This window comes from Gadus macrocephalus, chromosome 22 (genome assembly GCF_031168955.1).
Source record: "Gadus macrocephalus chromosome 22, ASM3116895v1".
Classification (NCBI taxonomy): Eukaryota; Metazoa; Chordata; class Actinopteri; order Gadiformes; family Gadidae; genus Gadus; species Gadus macrocephalus.
In genome coordinates, this window is record NC_082403.1 from 10,815,734 (window position 1) to 10,828,428 (window position 12,695).

The 12,695-nt window shown below is 44.9% G+C and overlaps 1 long non-coding RNA gene across 2 annotated transcripts; it reads right to left on the bottom strand.

Moving 5' to 3' along the window:
* Positions 1 to 1,517: 1,517 nt before the first annotated feature.
* On the bottom strand, positions 1,518 to 2,854 carry LOC132451604 (uncharacterized). Of its 2 annotated transcripts, none has more exons than XR_009524142.1 (3): positions 2,672 to 2,854; positions 1,912 to 2,591; positions 1,518 to 1,818 (listed from the first exon to the last, which is right to left on the bottom strand). It is a non-coding gene; the product is annotated as an uncharacterized LOC132451604 (long non-coding RNA). The 2 variants fall into 2 exon arrangements; XR_009524141.1 differs by having other exon boundaries at positions 1,912 to 2,557; positions 2,643 to 2,854.
* Between the last annotated feature and the right edge of the window lie 9,841 nt (positions 2,855 to 12,695).

Here is a 12,695-nt window from a genome sequence, read left to right on the forward strand (position 1 = left end):
GCGTGGTTGGATTTCCTGTCGCCGGCTGGCGAGTTGGACTTGACTACCAGTCATACTCTCCCTCTGTTTTTCAAATGAAAAACAGGCTAGGGGGGTTTTCTATTGGCCTGCCAATTGTCAGGTGGTTTTGTTTGCCAGTATGGCACTCCCGCCGTTTCTTTCAAATAAGAAACGGCCGAGAGAGACCCCTTATTGGAGAGCCGGATTCCGTAGCTCCGCCCCCGGTGGTAGCGGACCTAATGGAAACCGTGTTGCTCTGGTTTTTCTTTTCCTTTTCATGGGTTCCATGAAGCACGGATTAGAGCCGGAGTCTTTCCAGACTCACTATTTTCTTTCTTGATCATTGCCTTGCTTGATCTAGGAGGAATTAGTTTTTTATTGAGCTGTTGTGTTTTACACTTCCTTGGCTTTTTGAGTCTTAATGTGCTCTGGTGACTTAAGTCGTTTTGACTGGGGTCCAGCAGGAGTACATTGATCGGGCTCCGCTCGCAGCTTCACCTAAGCCCATAAGGCGAAGCCTAGACGGCGTAGCCTACATGAAATAGAACGATTTTATGTTATTATAACTATAACTATAGTTCTATGATTGTAGGCGTAGCCGTCTAGTTTCCCACCTGCTGTACCCTCCAAATGCTGAAAGAAAAGCGTGGAGGATGAGCGACGGTATACACCGCGTTATATAGACACGATACCGTGGGAAATGCTGATTGGTGCATAGTTTCAAATTTTCCCGTGCGCGGGGGCACGCGCACGGGACAAGCCCATAAGGCGAAGCCTAGACGGCTACGCCTACAATCATAGAACTAGAGTTATAATAACATAACTCGTTTCCATCCATGGAAAACTAGAGAACCCCTCTTCTTCGTAACTTAAAACAAGATCTGTTTATGACCACGCAGTAGTGAAGTAAATAACTCCTTCGGTTATGCTCAAATGTAGCCACTGTTTTGTCCAAACATAGCTGTTTTTCTGTAAAAAATACTTCCTTTTAAACCTTATTTTAGTTCATATTATTTTTCGGTCATCTTTGGAGCCTGCAGTTGTTATTGTTTTATTATATTGTAATGCTGCTGTTAAGAACGTTTGATATGTAACGTATTTATTACTGATGGTGCTCCTGTTGTTGTTGCTGCTTTGTTTTTGTTTTATATATTACTTAATATATACATATTTAATGTCAACTTATAATAAATAGCAACGGTTTGATTGCAAACTCTGAAGGTTTTGTGTGTGTGTGTTTGGGGGGGCACCCTGACCAGCCCAGTTTAGGGCAGCCAAAAGCTTAGCAGCGGCCCCGGATGTCCCAATGTGTCTGGTCTGCACAGCGGCGACAAGGTTCCTGGTTCTTGGACACATGGAGGTCCGCTCCGCCTCGGCACCAGCTGTGCCCCAATTAAGTCTTTAAGCGGTGCATGTTTACTTTAACCCATTTCATTTTCGTAGGGGTGAATGTCTGCCGTGTAAATATATTAAATATATACAGTGTTTCCCACAGACAACTAAAGCTGGAGGTTTTTATTTCAGGTACAAATAAACTCAAGACCTACCTGAACCAATATTTAACTTTTTTAGGAAATATAAAATAAATAGTAACAATATACTACTAGGTACAACAAGGCAACTAACTAAAATAATGATCTGCATTAGCCTAATGTGCAAAGCTTGCATGCCCCATCAGAACACCTGATTCTACATGGGTTCCTGAAAAATAAGTGCCCGATCATAAGGGACCTCATTCGGTTCTGGCCCATTTATGGAGATTCTTAATCAGGCTGCCAGGTGTTCCCCTTGAAGCCTGTTCCTGAGGTCTGTTTTTATCTGGGGATAAAAACAAGTAAAATGTATTATCAATAAAGTATTAAAATGCCCATTACTTCAAGAAATATACTAAGGAATATTCTATGTGCTTACCCTATTCATAGCTGAGAAATCCCGCTCGCAATTCACAGATGAGACTGGGACAATCAGGGCAATGCTGGCAAGGAGACTGAGGCAGGGGTAGAGGTCTAACCACTCATCATACTCACTCGCCAGCAGAGTCAGGAGCTCCTCCTGGCTCTTGTTCTTGAATGAAAGATATAGCACATAAGAGAAAGAGAGAGAGATTTTCACATACCTGTAATGATATGTTTTTTGAAAGAAAACAACTCTTGGAGGAGCACCTTCTCTTGGTCTGGACAGTATTTTTTTACCAGAGTGTGCAGCTGTGCAATGTACATAATTGTCAGGGAGGGCAGCCGACTGAGGTCGAAGGACATGGAAGGCTCCAAGGATGTCCAGCTCCTGGAACCTCCTTTTCAGTTCTGTCTCCAGGCCAGTAATGTAGGGTTGGATGACCTACAATGAACAGATCAGCACATTTTCTCTACCAGGAACAGAAGGATCGAAATTACTTTCCCTACTTTTTTTAAAGTTCAAATCTACACTAATCTGTTTCCACCTCACCTGTTGTTTCGGCAACATTTTGTCTGCTGTCCTCCTGGCCTATATTAATCAGTATCTCTCCTGAACAGCCCGGCCCCTGAGAAGCACTGGGTTGTTCAGCACTGTTTGATGCCTAGGAAATGTATTATATATTTAATAAACATTTACTAGCCACAGCCATTTGACTGTTCCACTTAATTTCAGACTAAGCTAACTACCTCCTCAAGCTGCTCCGTCTCGTCTGGACGAGGCCTTTTTTGGCGCAGAAAAAACTTTTCAATACTCATCTGGATTAAAGCAACAAACATTCAGAGTCAGAATAAAATAATATTAAGAATAGAATGCAATAAAGGTTTTCTATTCTTTTTGATATGGGCACCGTATAGGCCTATCTAAACTATAACCGCATTTCATCTTAATCGCAGTGTTCGCTGCGTTACCAACGACGTTGTCTATGATGACGGGTGCGGGATGTTCAATATCAATAGCGTTGAGTTCATAAAGCTAATATTACCTTTTCTGAGTTAACAAAAAATTTGGGCAAGTGTGTTAGACCACGGTATATCATACTAACCTTTGGTAAACTGCAAATGACGCCGACCTCGGGCTCTGACGCCGATCGTCAGAGCCCGAGTCGCGTCACAGTGCTTAAATTTGCATACGCGATCTGATTGGATGACGGATCCGTCGCTGCCGAAAAAGTTTAAAATTTTTCAACTTTTTGACGGAGCCGAAGGCTCCAACGGAACGGACGGATCCACAATGCATTGCGCATCCGTCCCCATTCAAAGTCAATGGGGATCAGTCAACGGACGAAGGTAGTGGGCACGAGGCGGAAGGCTCCAACGGAACGGACGGATCCACAATGCATTGCGCGTCCGTCCCCATTCAAAGTCAATGGGGATCAGTCAACGGACGGAGGTAGTGGGCACGAGACGGAAGTGGGGACGCCAAACCCGATTCTTCAATCGTCTCGACTACGTTGCATATTGATCATACAATATTGAAAACACTTTAGTGCCACCTAGTGGGTCATGGGTGTATGGGCAACAGGCCTGGGATTTAGCAGAATTATGTAGGCTACCAGAGCAGATTTTGTTGATTTAGATCTTAATATAGTGGTCGTGTATATCATATTGTGCTTGTCCTCGTGTTGTTTTTCAAAATATTTAAACCGTTATATAGCCTATTCATAAGCTCATGTGTACAATAACATCAAACATCAAATTATTATGTTTGATACTAGGCCTAGGTGCGCACACACACACACACACACACACACACACACACACACACACACACACACACACACACACACACACACACACACACACACACGCACACACACACACACACACACACACACACACACACACACACACACATAAAGTGTGTGTGTCCTAAAGTCCAGGTATTACAGGTTTTATAACAATATTTACAAATGGATCTTAATACAAGAAAACAATGAGTTTCATGGTGGCGTTTTTAATCGGATGATTCAATCCAATCAAAAAAACATGCTATTAAAGCGACATTATTTGCCCATGTCCCCACACACTTTGTATTTTCATTGTCTGTAAATTGTACTTGTCTTTGGAGAAATATTTTTACTAAATCGTCTTCTTCACACATTGTACTTAAATACATTCATTGCAATTTTAGTTACGGCAGTCTGCGACAATATGTATTCAGGATAGCACGGTGATAGGAGAGAGGGGCGACGGTGAGACCCTGGTGTTGGGAAGGAGCCGGTCCGGGCATTGTGGCGGCCTGATTCACAACACCAGCTGTCCCACCGCACCAAGCCACCAGGTGGCAGCGTGTCGCCTCCATGCAGGCTGAATGCTGTGCGCTCCACAGGGACGCAATGGGAAGAAAGCGGTTCCATCTCGTTGCCTTCTCTCTCTCCTTCTTCCCTTTTTCTTGCTCTTAATTCCCAGTATGTCTTTGACAGCTGTGAAGGAACAACAAGACGCAAATTAGCCTGTGAGCGGGAAGGGTTACCATTTTTTGGTGTGTGTGCCGTGTGTGTGTGTGTGTGTGTGTGTGTGTGTGTGTGTGTGTGTGTGTGTGTGTGTGTGTGTGTGTGTGTGTGTGTGTGTGTGTGTGTGTGTGTGTGTGTGTGTGTGTGTGTGTGTGTGTGTTCAGAGTATTACTTGTCACGCTTCTTAAACATAAACCCAAAACATTTGAGGCCCCCCACCATTAATATCTGACAGGCAGGTCAATGCCACCGCTCTGTCTCTATGCAGATTTTATAATCAGGGCGAAGCAGTGAGGTGCCTATGTGCTAAGACGAGGTAGAGGGATATAAGCCTTCTTTACTTATTAACTGAGTTGCGGATTAGTGTGAAATAAAATATTCAAGTGGAGAAAGGGAAAAGAAGTGTTAACTGAAGGGTCATAATTTTGCTTCCATGAAACCACTTTTAACAGTTCATTGGTTTGGTGACGCACACACATCACACTGACACACACACACACACACACACACACACACACACACACACACACACACACACACACACACACACACACACACACACAATCATCCACACACACACACACCTGGAAAATAAGGGTTAACCTGAAAGGAATTGAGAATATTATCGTTAAGTCTCAAATGTCAAGTTTCAATTCATCCATCTCCTGTGAACCTAAAACTTCAAAGTCTTGTTAGGATTAGCAACGTCTCTGTCCACAACGCCGACATTTAGCAGACATAAGTTTCTGCAGCGGATGTTTTTCGCTGCCAAAGCCAATACATATTGAAAGAAAAGGACCGGAGTCCCAATCTTAAGACACTTTGGCATTACAAATACATACTTGGACACAGCTAAGAAGATCCTCTTGTGTTTTTAAAAGCATCTATTTATGATTGGACTTATGTTACTTCCAACTATCCTTGTTTCCTGTAATTAAACACAGAGTCAACATCTCTTTGTTCCATTTAATTGTTGTACAAAGCTGCATTAAAGCAGAGGAGTTAATTTAATGTAACTCAGTTCAATTAAGTGCAATATTGCAGTGTTTTACCAAGATTACACATGTGTGCAGCGCTAGCCAACATTTGAAAAAGAAACCCCATGATCATTTTGATATTTCCACCCTACATGAGATAAAATACACAAAACACATAGAATCCTTTGTTGGCTCAAAGTACCGATCCTATCTTTTCAGTTTTTCTCAAGGCCAGAGCGAGCTGATTGCAACACAAGCAGCTGCTGTGGAATTCCTTTAAATAGCCCTGCCTGCCTCATCGTATGGTTGCCATGGCAGCCAGCCCCCGGCTTCGAGACAACGTCCACATGCTGGAGCGGAGCAACACTACACCTGTGCAGTACCGTACCACGCCGCCCGCCTGCGGAGCAGATGAAGCCACTTACCCGCGGATATGAAGGAGCATATGTGCACGCGCACGCATACATGCTCATGGTTTTAAACTGAAAATCTGTGATGGATGAAAAAAATCGATCAACATCTGTGCTATTATTTTGTTTTAGCGTGTGTGTCTGTGTTTTGGGAACGTGTATTGATCACGCCTATATAAAAAGGTATGCTTGATCAATACAGGAAGCACCAATTGTAATTTATAGCAAGGTGTTTAACATAAAGGGAAGAGCTAGAGACAGACTGGATACGTAAATGTGTTTGCAAAACCTGGGGGAGGTGGGGAGGGGGTGTAAGGGGAGCCAGCTATGGGGTGAAATATGGGATGAGGAAGGGAGGAAAGAAAAGTGAAATAGATGAGTGGCCTGGTAGCGAGTGGTAGCCTATGGTAGCGGGAATTTGAGAGAGAGATAGGGGGAGAGAAAAGAATGGTGAGACATCAAGCCGATGAATGATCTGTGACAATTTTGTTTGAAGGGGGAGCTGGGGGAACGGGGAGACGTATGCCTTCCATCCTAGTTGTCTCTCAATCTCTCTCTCTCTCCCTCCCTCACTCACTGTCTTATTTTTCAGCGAAAGCAAAAGCATCTTCCCGCCGTGGCACGGTTCTTCAACATTCCATCACTCCCCCCACCCCCACCTCCTCCATCCTTTGTCTCCCTTCATCCTCTCGCTCCCTCCTCTCTCCCTCCCCTCATCCTGCCCTCCTCTCTTCCTTCCCTCCTCATCCGTCCCTCCTGCGCTTTACGCAAGCTCACAATTAGTCTGGGGTCAAAAGAGGGATTAACAATGCAAAGTCTTTTTTACATGGTACGTGTGTGTGTGTTTGTGTGTGTGTGTGTGTGTGTGTGTGTGTGTGTGTGTGTGTGTGTGTGTGTGTGTGTGTGTGTGTGTGTGTGTGTGTGTGTGTGTGTGTGTGTGTGTGTGTGTGTGTGTGTGTGTGTTCAAATCTGTTTTGCACTTGCACAATCACTTGCATATTCCTTTTTTGTACTTTTGATGCTGGCTTTGTCCTGATTCTCCCCTAAGTGCACTCAGAAAGCCATTGTGGTGCTCAAAGGTTTGAAATCAATCACAGCAAGAGCGCGACAGGGAGATAGAGAGAAAGAGAGAGAGACCTGGGAACAGACAATTTAACATTGTCTGTCGTGCACACACATGATTCCATTGCTCCACCTGTTCACATGAAGAATGCAGTGTTTTGATACAAGGCATGCATCAGGTAGTCATCGGTAGGGATGACGATTCAGCTAGAGTGCTCCTCAGATGGCAGTTATGTTATCTATGAGTCTCTCTTGGCACTCCTTCCTCAGAGACACTCTCGGGAAACAGAACCATAGCAGCAGCAGCAGAGAGAAAGAGAGAGAGAAAGAGACGGGGCGGCGGGGTGAATGAGTTCATCAAGCCTCTGAGCCTTCTTCCAGTAATGAGACATCTCTAAATAGAAGATGGGGCATGGTGCCACCTCTTGAGGATATCAACTCAAGACTTAGACAAAGTGTGTGCGAAAGGGAGGAGCATCTATCTATCTATCACTCTATGAAAAGTCCATATCTATACTGTAAGTATAGATGTTGCTGGGACCGGAGCCTTGTCACAACGATCTCGAGGGCTAAGTCTTCTGGAGCTTTATACTCCTGCCAGGGCGTACCCAAGGCCAACAGTTCTGGTGAAGTGAAGCTCTGAAGGCCCACAACCCATGTGCAGGGTCTCAGGGGACAGGTGCAATGCCGGTTGGGAGCAGTGTGTTCCGGACCTTGGCAGCAGAAACAGACTCAGGGTACGTGGATCATACCTTGAGCAAACTATCTCCACCAACTACATATAGTTGGGCTCACCATCACACAGAGCGTCGCCTCTGGAACTAAACTTCTCGGCTTCATTGGGTCCGTCTCGGACTGAGGAGTCACCCAAGGTCATAGGCACTGGCACTGGGTTTGCTTTTGGACTTCTGTGCCAGTCAAGGCTTGGCCACAAGAAAGAGCATGTTGGAACACAAGGTTGCTAATAAGTATACTTGGTACACAAAGGGAACTTTGTGCCAAGTCGATGGCCCACAATATAGTTGTATCGTCACACCAGAGTACCAGTTCAGGTCAGTCAGCTGATCCCCATCTGGTAGTAAGTTGGATCAGGCTGCCGGCCATTCCTGGATGGCTGAAGTGCACAGAGAGGTTCTTCTGGAAAAGTCTGGCAGAAGACCCAGATTGAATCAAATAGATCCAGAGGACTCTGAACAGAACCATCTGTACCTCTGGAGGTGAATACGGGACACTGCCCAATCGATCTTCAGCAAGGATGGCGGAACGCTTAGTTCACCTTGCGATATTGTTCGGAAGGTGGAAGGAACACTTTTAGGATCTCCTTAATCCGGAGGACACTCCCCTCCATACAGGGGGCTGGGGCGGAGGCACTTGGGGGGTCGGAACCCATCCGTCTGGCCGTAGTCACTGGGGCGGTGAGGAGGCACTGTTGAGGCAAGGCATCTGAGCTGGATGGATCGGTAGACCAGTAGTCTAACCTCGGATTGAGGAGGAACAGTGGACCAATTTTTCACCATCTTTCAGATGATTTGGGATTGGGAGTTCACGATCCAGTCTACATGTGCTTTGTTGACTTGGAGATAGCCTATTGTCGAGTTCCCCGAGAGATTCTGTGGGAGTGTCTTTGCATTAAGTGAACCCCCTTCAGAGTCAATGTTGGACTCCTGTTCGTGATCTTCATGGAGAGGATATCAAGGTATGGCCGTGGCTCGAAGAGTATCCAATTTGGCAGCAAGTGGGTGGAATCTTCTGTTATGGGCAGATTATGTCCTGTTTGAAGCCGAGCATTTTGTGTTGAGGACAGTATAAGAATCAGCACCATCCATTCTGAGGATCTGATTCTCTCCTGGGGAAAGCATGGCATGCCGGTGCTCAAGAATGCGACCGAGGTTGCATCGCTGACAGTAAAAAGAGAGAACTCCGTTCTGTCTGATTGGACTGGTCCGATCATATCAAAACTCACATTAATGAAGAGACAGAGTACCGAGTGAGAGAATATCTCTCACCAGCGTGAGTGTAATGACAGCTGCACAGTGTGCATCTGAACATTTTGGTATCATCTTTAATGGTTTTGAAATTCTTCTCCTGACATTGTGTAGAATGTGCTGTTCTTCGGATAGAAAATGATTGCATGTTTCAACTGCTGCTACACAGAGGGGTTATCAAACCACCACTCAGGAGGTGTATTGAAAGCAAAAACATAACAGCAAATTGCACACAAAACCCTGATTTAAGCACATGTTTTATTTAAACAACGCATAAAAAAAAAAACTACTAAATTGACACGTTAGTGCGGTCTGGTGGAAGCCGGTGGCCAGTGCCGCTGCTGGCCGTTTCGGTGCCCTACGCGAGCGCGGGGGAGAGGAGAGCCCCTTTTTCTATATTAGGTAAAAACATCTAATTTGCCGAAATTGAGTGATAGGTTATACAATTAAGAACAAACAACGGTGGGCCTCTTCATAACTAATTTACATATTTTTTTAATTCATTATTATTTTTATTTTTTTACAAACCTTAATTTTTGGTGCCCCCCTCAGGTACTTGGTGCCCTACGCACTCTGCGTGTAGGGAGCGGCGGGCCTGCCAGTGGCTTTGGGATCCTCTGTTTGTCTGAATCCAACTTGGTTACGACAGAGGATCAATGTAAAGCGGGTCACACACCAGACAAGCGAGAGAAAGGGCAGCACTTGGGCAGGTCTTATTTAAGGGCTTGTTCTGTGTTCTTTATGATGGGTGGTAATGGGTGGCGGTGCGTTCAGCGCCAAGGTTTCGAGCCGTATGGGAAGTTATAGCGGCGTCAGTGTGAGAGCTCTCATTGGAAATGCAAACCACCCAGGTTCCCATTAAGAGACGGCTTGGAACATATGGGGGGTGTTTCAAATGATCGTGAAACTAAAATGGTAGTTTGTACAGTTCGTTGGCAAAGTTTCAATGAAATTGCAACGCAGCACTAGCGCTATTCAAGTGTACACTATTGTGGATGACGGATCGACAAAAAAGGAAACGAAAAATGGTAATTACTGTAGGCCTGTATCACCTAATAACCAGCCTGATTTTATAAGTAGAAATAGCTTTTGATATACTGTAGCAGAGAAGAAAGAGGAGAAGCGCGAAGAGGTGATTCGTGAGGAAAGTTCAGCCGAAGCACCGTTGCTAAAAAAATAAAAAGCAATAGTAACATTTTTACAATTCATTTGTGGTTACGTTTTTAGAATGAATGCACATAGATGGCTGGTACATGACAAAGGAAATAACAATACTGCGACAATGCGGTTCGACCAAATGTGTCATGAAGCGACTAAAATGGTCAGGGTGCAACCAAAGGAAAAAGCTAGTGCCCCCAGAAATGTTAGTCTTGAGCCCCGTTTGCCCTTCTCAGGCTGGGGCGTGGGCTGACTTATACCCAGAGGAGGAGCTCAAGGCCCAATCCCATTTCTACCCCTTACGCCTTCCCCTTACCCCTTCAAAACAAGGGGGAGTGGTAAGGGGAAGGGGTAATGGGTAGAAATGTGATTGGGCCCAAGTACCTCGGGATCTAGTTCCCCAGTGAGAGTAAGTGGAGTGTGAGATGGACCGGGGAGCGTGAGACAGACCAGCAGTGATGCGGTGTTCTGTACATGTGAAGGGAGAGCTGAGCCGTAAGGTGAAGATCTCAATTTTCCACTCGGCCTACGATCCTGTACTCCCCTACGATCACCAGCTGTGGGGAGTGACTCAAGATTTCTTCCTTGCTGATTAAGGGCGTTTTTTCTTGCCGGCTTGGGGAGCTTGAGTCAGGGGGTGTCATAAATATTTGCCCTATTAAGCCCTTTGCGACTGTAATGACGATTAAGGGCTATACAAATCCAATTTAAAGTAATTGAATAGTGACCTGAATATGAATCAATATAAATGTATTATCATGACATGTATATATCAATGTATTGATATTAATACACATATTCATATATACATTAAACTACATCTACATAAGTGTAGATATGCATACATGAATGCATCTATATCCACATAAACAGAGCTATAGCTCCATTTAAATGCAGATATATGGCCAACAAAGAGTCAATAGAGATGTGCCCACCACTTTGATTTCCTTTCAAAACACAGACAGTCTGATTGCATCTGAGCATAACGAGGCGCGCCTCAGCCTCCTCTAATGCATCTCTAAATTGAGTTGGAGGATAATAAGGAGGTCTGCTGCATGCACTATGACCACGCTGGTAAAAAGAGCTTGAGTGGGCCCGAAAGTCCCACAACGTGCACGCAAACATACACACGCACAAACACACTTCCTCCACACCCACCCTGGCTGCTTCTGTTTTACATCATGATGTGCTAGGGCGGAAACGCAACGAAAATCCCAAATCGCTTATGTTTAAAGACGTTTATTTGATGGTATCTCTCTCGCTCACCTCCTGTGTCTCGAAGAATAAACAAATGAGGACATGATATAATAATAAGTGAAACAGTGCTCTCATGGTGCAGGGGGTATGAATGACTATACGTTAGTTTAGGCGTGGCTCCGATCCTGCCGTCGAGTGTTTGGGGGAGGGGGGGGGGGGGGGGGTCATTTAGACCTTTCAGAACAAGGAAATTAGGTTCTGTTTGTCCATTACACAGCACTGTCGAGGCGTGGTCAGCAAACGATCCGGATCCACCTCCCACCCCAGCGCTGGTGCAACTTGCAGGGTTGCCATTTTACGGTTAACTGCATGTCTCATCTGCGAGTCCTCCACACACAGAGCACACATACATATGTGCCCGCCGACGCATGCATGTGTGCAGAGTGACTGCCAGCCACCTCACTGATGTGTAAAAACTATACATAGAAAAAAAACTGATCATGTTGGGTTTTTGTTAGCCGGCCTGTCTCTCTCCGTTTCTCTTAATAAAAATAGTAAAACATTTTATTTGTATAGCACCTTTCATCGTGGTGGACGGCCTCAAGGTGCTCGACAGGGCATTGAAGCAATACCACGGAACAACTCTTTGTCTCTCCGTCTGGAGGAATGCCGACAAGATGCCAGAGGCCGGAAGAAACGTTCATTATAACTCAAAATGGACATTCGGTCAGGGGAGAGATGATCAAGACACATACAATTATAGATCCATTCATATGTATTTTTAAAACCTAAACACAAAGAACCAATTGTTATTGACGCAGTCAGTTTATTTGATTAGACACCTTTTTGGAAAAACTGGCATGAAAAGGGGAGATACAAAAAGAGGGAGCGTTTTTGCCTTCAGGCCCGCCTTGAGCTGTTGCGGGCTCATAGTAATAGACTCAACTAATGGCTACATTATATTCACGGGCATATCGGCACACTCATGGGCGAGGGGGAGGTGGAGAGAGAGAGAGAGAGAGAGAGAGAGAGAGAGAGAGAGAGAGAGAGAGAGAAAAGAAAGAGATTCATTAATCACATTGGAAGGTGATGATTTCAATCAATGGCATACCAATCACGTATATTATTTTATTGCTATAGAAAAACAAACACCCACACACACACACACATTAATGGTCCCCTTGGATATAAATGTACAACATTAGGTTCACCTGCCTGGATGGACGAGGTGCTGTTTTGTGCACAGTGCGATGCTGTCTTATTTATCGCCATCCAATGGCATGGCTGTGCTGTTTGACAAAGCATTAAAAGGAGCAACGACATGTGAACGTGTAAACCTTGGCTTTCTAAGACTTGGCACGCATGCACACACACACACAAACACACACACACACACACACACACTCAGAAATACACACTCAGACACACTGTGGTTATAAGAGCAGAATATTGGTTACCATTTAGTTTAGCTTTGTGTCCTCCATTGAACTGCGGGAAA